Source organism: Protopterus annectens, chromosome 16.part0 (genome assembly GCF_019279795.1).
Source record: "Protopterus annectens isolate FY-2018-M chromosome 16.part0, PAN1.0, whole genome shotgun sequence".
Lineage (NCBI taxonomy): Eukaryota > Metazoa > Chordata > Ceratodontiformes > Protopteridae > Protopterus > Protopterus annectens.
Window position 1 is genome coordinate 736421079 of NC_056750.1, and position 15129 is coordinate 736436207.

Below are 15129 nucleotides of genomic sequence, written 5' to 3' on the forward strand. Positions count from 1 at the left end.
TGAGCCACTATGTGGCAGTACATCACCTCCTTTTTCCTTCCAGGCTCTTGCTACTGTTACATAACCCTATCTCTGCATCTATTTTTCCCTCCTTATTAAATAACCCCCCTCACTATAGTTTACTATACAGGTTTCAAACCTGCCCCATACCCATAGTACATCTTCACTTCTGAGCTTACTCCCTGCTCCATTGATAGCTTTTATTCTGCTGGCTTCTGTTCTGCTGCTTTCTCCTTTGGCTCTTCCCCGCTCCATTCACCCTGTGGGCTCTCTCCGTTCCCCCACCCCCAATTCCCACAGTTATTCTTGCCTCACTCCACCCACCCAACTTAATTACCCAATAGGAACTCTTCCCTCATCACCACACCTACTTACAATCATCCCACTTACACACATCATTCTCTCTACCTCACTAGCAACCAAAGCTCACCTAACCTTCTCTTATCTTTCCCTAAACCCTATTCCTCCTTATAGCTATCATTCTCCCCTCCTAGTTTATACCCATCATTCTCCCTTTGCATAGTCATGCTCTCCTTACTTATCCACACTCTCCAGGCAACTTGTTTCCTCCTCCTGTTCCTAGTTCCACTATGCTATGCCAGCTCATACTCTTTAAATTCCTGTCCTATATTTGCTCCAGCAATAACTAGCACACTTTCCCAACCTCACCCACAACCTTACTCACACTTCCACTCTATATCCTCCTCCTCTCATTCAGCCTAACCCACTGCTCCTTTTCCACCCAAAAACCTTATCCACCTCAGCTAAGTTACTGACACCAAAACTAAGCACAGATCTACTCTACCTCTTACTCAGCAAACCTAAATAGCCAAATGCTACTAACTGCAATAACCTAATCTTAGCTGGAGGTATCCATCTTAACCCTGGTCCTAGTCCCCTAGTTAAGAATACCTTCCCCTTATCTCCCTCCTCCCCTCACAATACTCTTAAAATGTTTACTATCAATGCCCAGAGCCTTAACAATAAACTACACAAATTTCACACTTGGCTAAGCCATAACCAACCAGACATCTTAGCCATCTCCAAAACATGGCTCAAACCCTACATCCAGACTCTGAAATTCTACTCCCAGGATTTCACACCCTTAGAAATGACTGACTAAACAGAAAAGGTGGCGGCACTGCCTTAATTTACTCCAACCTTCTAACCATAATCCCCCTCCAAATTCCAATTCCACAATTCAAAAACACTGAACTTACAGTTGGGACTTATTAAACACAAGAATATCTGAATAATTGCCCTATATATTTCCCCTGGTAACAATATTCCTGTACTTGAGGATATTCTCCTATGGGCGTCTACTAAAATTCACTATGAAACTTATATTCTTGGAGATGTTAAAATAGACTGGAAAAAATTCAATACTCCCTCTCTCTCTCTTTTCATAAACCTCTAACTTTACTCAAACTATCCTATCCATCACCAGACCCAACAAAACAAATCACCCTGGATCCACTATTAATTGGCTCCTATAGTCTCCCATCCAAACAAAATAACCAACTCTAGCACTATTCCTGACACCATTAGTGACCACCTCCCAGCTTTCATCCATCGTTCCACCAGCTCCACACCACGCCAACACCAATACATCCTTATTCACAACCTTAGTCACTTCAACCACACAGCCTTCTCAAATATTCTCAAACAAATGAACTGGCAAAAACTACACACCCTTCCTCTTGACAATGCTATAGCCTACTTCAACTCGATTTTCTTAGACACTGTAAACTCCCTAGCTCCTCTAAGAAACAAAAGGATACAAACTAACACAGCTCCATGGCTATCCAAAGATACAAAACAAATCATGCTCCAAAGAGAGAAATTATGGATACTTTACCAGAACAATAAATTGCCCAATACCTTCCTCCAATACAAACAGCTCCGCAACCTTGTTAAACAGCTAATCACTAAGGACAAAACAATCCTTTTATATTAGCCTCCAATCAAACAAAAAAAACCAAAACACTTTTGGAAATCTATAAACACTCTTCTCAATCCAGGCTCCAGAAATAACCCTTGTCCAGACCCAAGCAAATCCAACCTTGAACTAGCATCAGAATTCAACATTCTTCACAAAACTATGTCTGACTTGACCAAAACCTTCCCAAACAATAACCCTCCAATATCTCATTTCTCTCCATCTAACTGCCCCAACCCTCCCCCTTATGTTCGAGTTCAAACCTGTCTCCACAAACTTTATAAAAAGACTTCTGTCCAAACTCAAACTCTGCACCAACGCTCCAGACAATATTCCCTTTTCCTTCCTAAAATATGCAGCTGATGGCTTTGGTCTCCCAAGCAGCATCCTAATTAACAGATCCATAAAGGAATCTTACGTCCCTAAACTGTGGCGCTCAGCATACATTCTTCCTCTTCACAAAGGAGGCAAAAACACCAGCATCTCTAACATCCTTCCTATTGCTCTCCTCTCACCAATTTCCAAAATCCTAGACAAATGCATCCACTCCCAACTGATGCCCTTCCTGACCCACAACCATCTCCTTACACCCACACAGCATGGCTTCTGCCCAGGACATAATACTATAACTGCTCTACTCTCTTTCCTTGATACTGTTAACCAAGCCCATGATTCTGGACACTTAGTTTCTACTGTTTTACTTGATCTTTCTAAAGCCTTCGATACTGTTTGCCATAATCACCTTCTCCATCATCTTTCAAACCTTCATCTCTCTCCAAATACTATATATCTTGGTTCTCTAGCTATCTGTCAGAAAGAACATAGGCAGTTAAATGGAAGAACTCCACCTCTACCTTCCTGCCTACCCCTAATGGCGTACCACAGGGTTCTATACTTGGGCCTATGCTATTTAATATTTTCATCAACAACTTTCACACTGCCTTACCAGAGTCTAAGATCATTCAATACGCAGATGATTCAACTGAAGTCTGCTCCACTTTAAACCCCTCTGAACTGCTGACCAAAACCCAAACTGCTTTTATAACCACTGAAAATTGGATGCAACAAAACCACCTTTCCCTCAATGCAAATAAATCAAAAATCCTATTCCCTCCTTCAAAGACATTCTCCTATGACAAATATGATTTCAAAGTCCTTACTCAATCCAACTCACCCATAAAAGTGGTCTCTTCTGCTAAACTTCTTGGCATCACTATTGATGAACACCTCAAGTTCAATATCCACATTCAGCAAAATATTAAGAAAACACACCAAAAGCTAGGTATGCTATACAGAAACAATCTCTTTCTATCCAAATCCACTAGGCATACTCTGGCCACCACTTATCTTCTTCCATCCTTATTATATGGAGCCCCTCTCCTAACTAACCTATCCTCATCCCTCACTTCCAAACTAGTAAACTGCTACAATAAGATCTCCAAATTTGTTACCAAATCTAAAAATTCCACCCATCACTGCCTTCCCCTACAGTCATTGAACTGGCTAGAACTTACAAACTACCTGGATTACCTCCAACTCACCACTGCTCAGTCTTATATTTCACCCAAATAAATGTCCAGCTCTAACCAATATCCTCCCCTTACACCTCCAACAGAACACTCAGATCTGAACACCAAAACTTAATCTCTTTCCACAAACCTAAACATCCTGCCGGCCAATCTCTCATATCTTTCTCACTAGGCAAGAAATGGAATTCTCTCCCTGCCATGCTACGAACTACAACTAACTCAGAAGACTTCAAATCTCTACTCTTCAAACACCTGTCCACCAAATGGAAATGCACCTGCTTTCAACCGACCTAATTCTTAGAACATGCCCCCAAGAGGTTTTTCCTCCCAGGTTCCTTAGCTCTCTATTACCCATAGCTACTTCACCCATGAGTCAATCTAAGCTCTGATCTCTTAGAGATAAACAGCACACTATTTCAACTTTGTAAATATTGTAAATAGTTTCTTATTTGACATGAGCACAAGTGTTATCACTATTACTAATATGCATGTATGTTAAGGTGTTTCCCCAATCACAACACAAGTGGCTTGCTTAAATGAAAACTTATTGTAAAATTCATTAATAACAATTCACATTGATTCCTGCTGAATATGCATGGCACTGAATGTACATAATTGTAACCTATTACTATACAATGTTTATTGTATATTGCTACTTTATTTGTATTTGCTTGTTTTTGTATATTGTTCACTTGTTTCAGTATAATTTCGATACTATTAACATGGCTTTACTTTAGGAATACTTGTCAGTACCTTACACATAAGAAAGGGATGCTATAACTGTAAACATTCTATTACTGCCGACATTCCGTCATATCTTTTAACATCTTGTCTTTCAGAGGAACCTTCTAATTTTAGCAATGGTTTTAAAGTCTGATCAGCTGCCTCAATTTATCATTTGATAACTCATATTAGCATTATTTCATTGGCTTAACTGCACACTAAATATCAATGGACTGACATCAACTTCCATTTTCTCTGCGCTTAGGTCAGTTGAATAAAGCAACAGCACACTGAATATAGAAAAATAGACAAACTGCAGTAGGCTTCTGGTGTATTGGTCTGTTGAAAAAAAAAATTATATATATATATATATATATATATATATATATATATATATATATATATATATATATATACATACATATATATATATATATATATATATATATATATATATACACATATATATATGTGCGTGTGTCTCTATATACACACATATACATATTTTTTTTATCTGCACTCTTTTATTGACCCATTAAACAGTGCAGCTAAAAAAAGCTGACCGACAGCACTTGGAGCTCAACTATTGGTCCATTTTTTTTTTTAACAGAACTGTATTACTGTTCCATTGGACAGAGAAAATACATAATGCAGTTAGATAAATGGAACACCACCTTAGGCCATTCATTGGACCAATAAAATAATGCAGGCACAAAATGTACCAACAGGACAGTACAGTTAGAAGAGCTGAAAACCATTATGTAAGCAATTGGCTACTCATAGGAACGTAGCAAAGAGCTTGTGTAAAGCTATTTACTACAGTCTTTTAAGGGTGGAATTTTCTTTTTTTTTTTAATGATCCACTCCTTTTAATCCATCTATTGCAATATTTAAAAGGACAGTAGTACAATTTTTAATCTTCAGAAGAAGAAAGGCTGAGAGCTATACTTAATATATCTTAGTGTTAACAGTATTCCTAAAGTAAAGCCATGTTAATAGTATCGAAATTATACTGAAACAAGTGAACAAACCAAACAATAAGAATGGTATGTGAAGACAAAGTAGTTCCACACAAGTCTTTTGCATTTGCTAAACATTTTCTTTCACATGGTTAATGAATGTTTAGACATGTCACCCACTTTGTTAGCAATACATGTAAGCCTGTCTTCGACCAGTGATTTGTATTCCATATCATGTGTACTTTACCACTGTGCACGTGCGTGTAGCGTGCGATCTTTTCGTGATACTTAGGTTCATAGGTAGGTACTAGGCTATCGGCCCAAGGGCCACCGTAAGCCTAGCCAGCAATGTTCCCTGGCTTATGTCAACCCAAGAAAGTTAATTTCCTGTGCCCCTGTTGAACAGAGCCACAGAAGTGATCCCCGGGGTGTATTTCCTATTTCCCATCCACTCATCAAGATTTATCTTGAAGAGTGTTAATGAGGAACTTTGTTGACACAGATGGGTAGCCTGTTCCAGAGTATGGGAAGTCTCTGGGACAGGAATCTATCCATCCAGCAAGTCCCGTTTATTGTGGTGACAAGGTTTAGGTCCCTAGAGCATGTAGCTTTGAGGGTTTGGGATTTCTTTAGATGTAGCATGTTCAACAGTTCTGGGTTTGACATAGCTTTATATGTTAAGCAGAGATCACCTCGGAGTAGGCGATATGCTACAGAGTAATGCTGGAGTTTTTTGAGACTATCAGTGTACGGTATCTGTTTGAGGCCAGTAATTCTCTTCGTTAGGTACTTCTGTGGCCTTTCCAGCTGCTGCAGATGTTTTGTGAAGTACATTCCAAAAGGGACATTGTACTCTATAATGGGTCTAATGAGTGTTGAGTACAGGGGAACATTTACCTCTTTTTTCCTGGATGAGAACCCTTTTGTGATTAGGTGCGCCATGTAGAAGGATTTCCTGACTACCGTGGCAATGTGATTATCAAAGGAGAGACTACTGTCCACCTGGGTCCCAAGGTCTCTTATCACACATTCGGTGTTAAGAAGACTGCTGCCTATGTGGTAGTTCATGGGTACAGAGTTTTTACCAAAGGGGATAACAATGCACTTTTTGGCATTGAGCTTGATGCCATGGCTCCAACACCAGGCATCTGTCGCAGTGAGGCCCCTCTGTAGGATGTCCACATCATTTGGGGACTCAACTATAGCTCCTAGTTTGCAGTCATCTGTGAACTTCATTAGCCAGAGGCCTTCTGTGTTAGCCTGTACTTCAGAGAAGTAGATACCAAACAGGAGAGGTCCCAGGACTGAACCCTGTGGTACTCAACTTGTCATTGGTTTAAAGTCAGATTTTGAGTCTGCAACTTTTACAGTGCGAGTTCTGTCAGTGAGCCAGTTGGCAACCCATATTGTGACATAGGGATTTTTATCTAGTTTAGTGAGTTTAGCTATAATTCCAGAATGGGTGATGGTGTCGAAATTCTTGCAGAGGTCAAGATAGGCTGTGTGAACCGCCTTACCCTCATCTACACCTTTGATGACTGCCTCAAAGAAGTCGACCAGGTTCAGGAGGCAAGATCTGCCTTTCACAAACCCGAACTGGGTGGGGTCCAGAGTTTGGAGGTTACCAATGTCTTTGTTTATGAATTCCATGATGATATGTTCCATGGCCTTGCAGACCAGGCTCGTCAGGCTAATAGGGCGACAGTACCCAGGATCAGTGGTGGCTCCCCCTTTGTGGATGGGGATAACTGTTGTACGCCATTCAGTGGGCACAAAGCCTGACGTGAGGCTATGATTGAATATGGTGCTTAGGTGGGGAGCCAGTTCGTTCTGAAGTTCATATAAAACACAGCCTGGGATGTTGTCCGGTCCCATGGATGCTGTGTTTTTGGCTTTAGAGAGTGCTGCTTTTACCTGTGAAGTTGTGATTACAGGGACTCTGCATTCTTCCTGTATAGATATGGGCCCTTTAGGGGGGTGAGAGGGGGGTAAAGTTAGCACTGAACCTATCTGCCAGGATGTTGGCAATATCAGTTGGTTCTGTAATTTTTGTGCCATTGTGCTGTAACTCAGAGCAGATCTGGGTATTGTCATTGAGATTCTTGACATAGCTATAGAATGCTTTGTGGTTGTCCTTAGAAACAGTGGCAATCTTGTTTTCATAGCTAGCTTTGGACGATCTTATATGGGATCTCAGCTTCTTGATGAGGCTGATCAGGGAGCTCCTCCACTCATGGGATTTTACTCTCTTTTGCAACAATTTCTTCCTTCTGTTGTATAATTTGTTTATGGCAGGGGACCACCAGATTGGCTTCCTTAAAATTTTTCTAAAAATTCCACCCATCACTGCCTTCCCCTACAGTCATTGAACTGGCTAGAACTTACAAACTACCTGGATTACCTCCAACTCACCACTGCTCAGTCTTATATTTCACCCAACTAAATGTCCAGCTCTAACCAATATCCTCCCCTCTTACACCCCCAACAGAACACTCAGATCTGAACACCAAAACTTAATCTCTTTTCACAAACCTAAATGTCCTGCTGGCCAATCTCTCATATCTTTCTCACTAGGCAAGAAATGGAATTCTCTCCCTGCCATGCTATGAACTACAACTAACTCAGAAAGCGTCATATCTCTACTCTTTAAACACCTGTCCACCAAATGGAAATGCACCTGCTTTCAACCGACCTAATTCTTAGAACATGCCCCCAAGAGGTTTTTCCTCCCAGGTTACTTAGCTCTCTATTACCCATAGCTACTTCACCCATGAGTCAATCTAAGCTCTGATCTCTTAGAGATAAACAGCACATTATTTCAACTTTGTAAATATTGTAAATAGCTTCTTATTTGACATGAGCACAAATGTTATCACTATTACTAATATGCATGTATGTGAAGGTGTTTCCCCAATCACAACACAAGTGGCTTGCTCAAATGAAAACTTATTGTAAAATTCATTAATAACAATTCTCATTGATTCCTGCTGAATACGCATGGCACTGAATGTACATAAGTTGTAACCTATACAATTTGATTCCTGCTGAATATGCATGACATTGAATGTACAGAATTGTAACCTATTACTATACAATGTTTATTGTATATTGCTATTTTATTTGTATTTGCTTGTTTTTGTATATTCTTTCTTTTTTGCATTTCTTTATCCTGGAGCTTTTCTCCCTGGGCCTCCACTGAAAACAGTTCTTCTGGACCCAGTGGACTTACCCGGTAATCAAACTGGAAATAAATAAAAATAAATAAGGTGTCAGTTCTGGGCACATTGCAGGTCCTGCAAAGAGCACTTTTGGCTAACATCAAAGACTGAAATAATACTAATTTCATGAACTTTAATCATACTTTGACTTGGGAATGGGGTACATTCCTGTGATGGTATTAGAAACCCAAAATACTTGGAGAAATTAAAAAATGGCAAAACTGGAATTTTGCAGATATGGTGTTCCCATTTTTGTTCCCATTTTCCCGTGTTTGAGGCCAGTAATTCTCTTTGTGAGGTACTTCTGTGCCTTTCCAGCTGCTGCAGATATCTTGTGAAGTACATTCCAATAGGGGCATTGTACTCTATAATGGGTCTAATGAGTGTTGAGTAGAGGGGAACAATGACCTCTTTTTTCCTAGATGAGAACCCTTTTGTGATGAGGTGTGCCATGTAGAAGGATTTCCTGACTTCTGTGGCAATGTGATTATCAAAGGAGAGACTACTGTCCACCTGGGTCCCAAAGTCTCTTATCACACATTTGGTGTTAAGACGACTGCTGCCTATGTGGTAGTTCATGGGTACAGAGTTTTTACCAAAGGGGATAATGCACTTTTTGGCATTGAGCTTGATGCCATGGCTCCAACACCAGGCATCTGTGTCAGTGAGGCCCCTCTATAGGATGTCCACATCATTTGGGGACTCAACTATAGCTTCTAGTTTGCAGTCATCTGTGAACTTCATTAGCCAGAGGCCTTCTGTGTTAGTCTATACTTCAGAGAAGTAGATACCAAACAGGACAGGTCCCAGGAATGAACCCTGTAGTACTCCACTTGTCATTGGTTTAAAGTCAGATTTGGAGTCTGCAACTTTTACCGTGCGAGTCCTGTCAATGAGCCAGTTGGCAACCCATATTGTGACATAGGGATTTATATCTAGTTTAGTGAGTTTAGCTATAATTCCAGAATGGGTGATGGTGTCGAAATCCTTGCCGAAGTCAAGATAGGCTGTGTGAACCACCTTACCCACGTCTATGGCTTTGGTGACTGCCTCAAAAAAGTCGACCAGGTTCAGGAGGCAAGATCTGCCTTTCACAAACCCGAACTGGGTGGGGTCCAGAGTTTGAAGGTTACCAGTGTCTTTGTTTATGAATTCCATGATGATATGTTCCATGGCCTTGCAGACCAGGCTCATTAGGCTAATAGGGCGATAGTACCCAGGATCAGTGGTGGCTCCCCCTTTGGGGAGTGGGATAACTGTTGTACGTGATTCAGTGGGCACAAAGCCTGATGTGAGGCTATGATTGAATATGGTGCTTAGGTGGGGAGCCAGTTCGTTCTGAAGTTCATGTAAAATGCAGCCTGGGATCTTGTCTGGTCCCATGGATGCTGTGTTTTTGGTTTTAGAGAGAGCTGCGTTTACCTGTGAAGTTGTGATTACAGGGACTCTGCATTCTTCCTGTATAGATATGAGCCCTTTAGGGGGTGAGAGGGGGGTAAAGTTAGCACTGAACATATCTGCCAGGCTGTTGGCAATATCAGTTGGTTCTGTAATTTTTGTGCCATTGTGCTGTAACTCAGAGCAGACCTGGGTATTGTCATTGAGATTCTTGACATAGCTATAGAATGCTTTGTGGTTGTCCTTAGAATCAGTGACAATCTTGTTTTTTATAGCTAGCTTTGGAGGATCTTATAAGGGATCTCAGCTTCTTGATTAGGCTGATCAGGGAGCTCCTCCACTCACAAGATTTTATTCTCTTTTGCAACAATTTCTTCCTTCTGTTGTAGAATTTGTTTATGGCAGGGGACCACCAGATTGGGTTCCTTTTTTCGGAGGATAGTGTCTTGGTTCTGTTTGGGATAGCACGATCCATGCACTCATATAAGTGCTTATAGAGTGCATTTGTGTAGGATTCAGCAGTAGTAACTGTATTGTCCATCTGCATGGGAGTCATGAAGTTCACCACTTCTGTCTTAAGCAGCATGAAATTGACTTTGGAGAATTTTTTTTACCATGGTTTCCTTAATGGGGAGCGGGGCGGGATGTGGATATCAAGGGTGATTAACTTATGATCGGACCTGACCAACAGGGAGTGATGGTAATGACTAGGTCTAGGATATTGTTGCACCTGGTGGGGGTGTGGATATGTTGATCCAGTGCATTGGAATTTTTGAATTCCAGAAAGAGCTGAGTGAAGGAGTTGGTACACGAGTAGTTTTCCCAAATGGTGGGGTAGTTGAAATCGCCCAATATTAGCGTATTTGGTTGAACCCTAATATTTTCCAGTATATCAAGATAAGAGTGGAGGGAATCCTGGGGCATGGTGGGGGATCTGTAGCAAGCTACAATTTGGATTGCAGTTTTGCTCAGAGTTAGTTGCACTTGGATAACCTCGGCTGCATTATGCTGAGCAACTAGTCTGGAGATGTGGATATCCCGAATGACTATGGACACACCTCTGCCTTTGGTGTTCCGGTCCAGGTTAGATGGCCGAAAAGTGTGGTATGAGTTATAGCCTGCTAATGCAGGGGTGCTCTCTGGAGTCCTGAACCAGGTCTCAGTCACTGCAAAGACATCGATGTTCATTTTAAGGAGTGCCTCGAGTGAGTGCATTTTGAGATTTAGACTTCTAGCAATGAGTAGCATTGCCCTCAGTTTTTGCTTGCCTGTTGTACCTGTTATGGTGGTTAATTTGTCATTTGAACCTTGCCTAAAAAAGGCACTATAGGGGGCGGCAAGAGCCTTTGCCAGTATCCGGAATCCCAAGGGTGACAGGTGCAGGCCATCTCTGGCAAAGCATCGTGGTCTGTCAACCATGTCATCTCAGGCAGACAGATACTTGATCCCCTTAGAATGACACCAGAAGCGTGTACTGCGGTATCATTCTGGGCGATGGCAGGATGCTACTCAGGGCTAGGGTCATACCTGCCTGGGCTACAAGATCAGAGAGTTATTTTCATGTAGTCCAGAGAGGTACGTCTCAGATTGTTCACACCAACATGGACAATCACAGAGTCATATTTGTAATTGTTGTGGAGTGACCTGAGTGCGTGGGTTTTGTGGCAGATCCTGGCACCTGACAGACAGCTGACAGTGACCTTCTCCTTGTTTAGCCTGGTGAGTGGGACACCAGTGTGCCTGACTATAGAGTCACCTATGACTATTGTGCTGGGTACATTGTTTTGCCTTATGGGCTGTAGTTGAGTGGCGCACTGAGTCTGTGGGCTGTGTGTCATTTGGGTTGTGTTGGTGGTGGGAGGTTGCTTGCATTTCTGCTTTGGAGGTCTCTGTTGCTTGAGCAGATTATTATTTAGAGCCTCCACAAATGTTTTTGTGTGTGGATTTTTGTGGTGTACGTTTAGTGGGACTATGTGATGAGTGTGGTGTGGTGCAAATGTTTATCTTCTCCTCTTGACTATCAGGTTCAGTCTTGGTTGGAGAGAGCTTTACCTCCAGTTTGGCTATATAAGTGCATCTCTCACAGGTTGTAGTGTTGGGTGGTAAGAGGAGAGGGTTGTCTGTGTACATGAGGCAATTGTTACATTGCCCCAAGATGCCCAGATTCATCAGATAGACATGAGAGAACAGTGGGAGCTAATCCTTGGACATGTCTGAATAAAAAAATATTTTCCTCTAGACAAGTGAGGAAAGTGAGTGCAAGAGCTGTTTTTCTCTAAGCAAGTGAGGAAAGTAGGTACCAAGACTGTTTTCCTCTAGGTAATGAGGAAGTGTGAGTGCTGTAGTAATTTGTAGTTTATTTAGTGCTTACATCAAGTTCTGAACAAGTGCTGAGCACGGATAAGCAAATTTAAGTGCTAAAACTAAGAATCTGGATCTTGTTGTAGATGGGCTACCTAGTGCTTACCACTCCCACTGATAAGCTAGAAGGATTCTCTCCAACACAAAGGCTTGGGGTACAGAAGCTTACAAACAGTCCTGGATACAGCAGATCTGTATCCGGATTAGACTACTTACAGGAAAGGCAGAAAACTAGCTTGGAATTTAAATAAATATATATATATATATATATATATATATATATATATATATTATATATATTTTTTTTTTAGTTAAGTGGGTTGACTTTCTCAAAAAGTTCTCCCTGTATTAGAAAGAATGAGCTAATGACAGGAGCAAAAACTTTAAATGCAGTACAAGCTAACACATGAGTGTGGAGCAATATTAAGGCAAATACAGTTTAAATAAATACAGATAAGTTGAACATGACAAAAACAAGTTTATGAAAAATCAAATAAGAGCACTTGAACTCTTAAAAGCATACTTAACAGCAAATTAAGGTAGAAGACAGTTATGTAAGAGGAGCTCAAGAAACTATATATATTTTTTTTTTTTTTTTTTTTTTTTTGAGGAGTGGGAGGGAACAGAGCAGATTAAAATGCTATAGGGGATGTCCTTCCCAAGGCTCTATCTGTACACAGCATAGAAGATGAAACTGGTAGGAGTGTCTGAAATCAAACTATGATCTCACTGTGCTCAGCTGAGTGAGCAAATGAGACGGGCCCAGGAGGAATGTCCAAAAACAGATTTACAGCAGGGGCAGGTAATTCCAAAGACACCAAGATTAATACCACAACAAGAATGGGGGGGTGAGAGACTAACTGCAGCTAAAGACAGGGAGTATTATCTCCCTGTATTATATTATATATAACAATTATCTACAAATTTCTAATAATAAGTGCAGAAAAAAGTATACTTAAATCAGCTTTTGTCAGTTGATTTATGCAGGTGAATCTCAGCAGCCAACCCCTTGGAAGATGAGCGGAATATGTATAAAGTTCATGTATAGAATATGTACTTGTATAAACCTCTTGACAAAGGCTTCCACTGCTCAGGATTATAGAACTAGTCAAACAATAAAACAAACTTGCATTGGAAGGTGGAACTGTATAAGCAAACTTACTATAATAGCGATGTTTGAATGATTACTAATCCAGTAGCCTTTTCATTAAGGGTTATATCTTGCCCAGGTTATAACCTTCCACATGCCCATACTATTAGTTAGCTGAGCTTTGAGTGCCAAGCGCTTAAGACCATGCCAACTAAGAGAGGGAGGCTACGCCCCAACAGGACGCAGCTAGGAAAAGAAAAAAAAATTGCATGCCCAAGCCATTGTATAAACACACCCACAAGAAAATAAAAACGCACACACAAAAAACAAGAGGCATGGAGGAAGACAGTGGCTACTGCAGAAAAGATCATCCAAGCTTCTACTGTTATTGTAAGATTACGGACACAAATTCTATGCTTTCTTAATATTAATCACTGATGTAGTAGTACCTTGGGATAACTTGGAGGTAGAAAGGGAATGGTTCATGTTCCCTAGGTGAACAATCTTAAAGTCTCTCATAAAAATGGAAATAATCTAGCTTATAGCACTTTGTAAAAGTGTGCACGGAGGACCATGTTGCTCTTTCTATGATACTTCTAAAGTCTCTGAACAGGAGCTCCATGTTATTAGCCTCCTTAAAAAGCATTTACTATTTTCCTGCATTTGGTGAGAGGCAGCTTTCAGGTGTGTTTGTTTGTGTTCTTTTGTATCCTTGCAAAAAATAAAAATACATAAGCAGCCAAGACTCCAGGATCCCGCTTTTGATCCTTTTGCTGTGGTTGGAATAACAAAATCTAATAGTATGAGACAAGCATTCAGAAATAGCCTGGTTTGGCACAGGTTTCCCCTTCTTACCCTTAGAAAAAATGAACAACCTATCAGCTCAGAAAGATTTTGCTTTGTTTTGTCAAGATAGTACCTCAGTCATATGTGGACATCCAAGGTATAAAAAATCCTTCTCCCTTAATTTTGGATTCAGTGAAAAACACGAGGGGGAGGCTAGTTTGACTTGCTACAAACTTGGGTACCACTTTAGGCATAAAAGGTGGTTTCTCAAAGAAATCCTCTCTCTGAAAAAGATGAGATAAGGCTGACCAAAAATAAGAGCTTGCAAGTCAAATATTCTTCTTGCATATGTCAGGGCAATCAGCAAAAGTGTTTTCCAGGTCATGAACTTCAAGTCAGGCAGATGAGCTGGCTCAAATGGAACATGTGTAAGATTCTATAAAAAAAGATCCCAAGTAGAAACCAAATGTTTTCTGGGTGGCTTCTTGTGTGGCACTCCTTTAAAAAAAAAAAAAAAAAAAAAAAAGTCATAAAATTGCATTGAAAGGGGGGATTCCATGGGCAGACATGCTGGATTGGCCAATAAATCAGCCTTGATAGAAAATCAAGGCAATACATAGGATAGTAACACTCACAAATACTATAAAAGCAGAGAAGCACCACCCCTGAAAGGATGCTGCTTGTTTTACTGGCACCATTCAGATGTATATGATTTTGTAGCAACAGACTTTCTTGCTTCTATTAGTACATTCTACTTGTCATCAAAAAATGATCTTATGAGAGAAAATCCAGTCTATGAGGACTTTTATGGCAATTACCCTTAGCCAGTTCTCAGAAAAGAGATAACCACTGTTGCCTAGGCCAAAAGGGAGACAACACAGTGATCTTTGGGTAGTCTTTCTGAATATTCAGAAGTATGCTGCAAATTAGTGCAAAGAGTGGAAAATCTTACATGAAGATCCCTGTCCAAGGAGAAGGAAAGAAAAGGCATTTGTCTTCCAGGCCTTTTGGCATGCAGCAAAACAAGTCAACGAGAAAAAGAAAAACAATCCACAACTGGCCACAATTACAAATGAAAAAATGTAATAAAAAACAACACTTAAAACCACTCTGGCTCTTCAGCTCA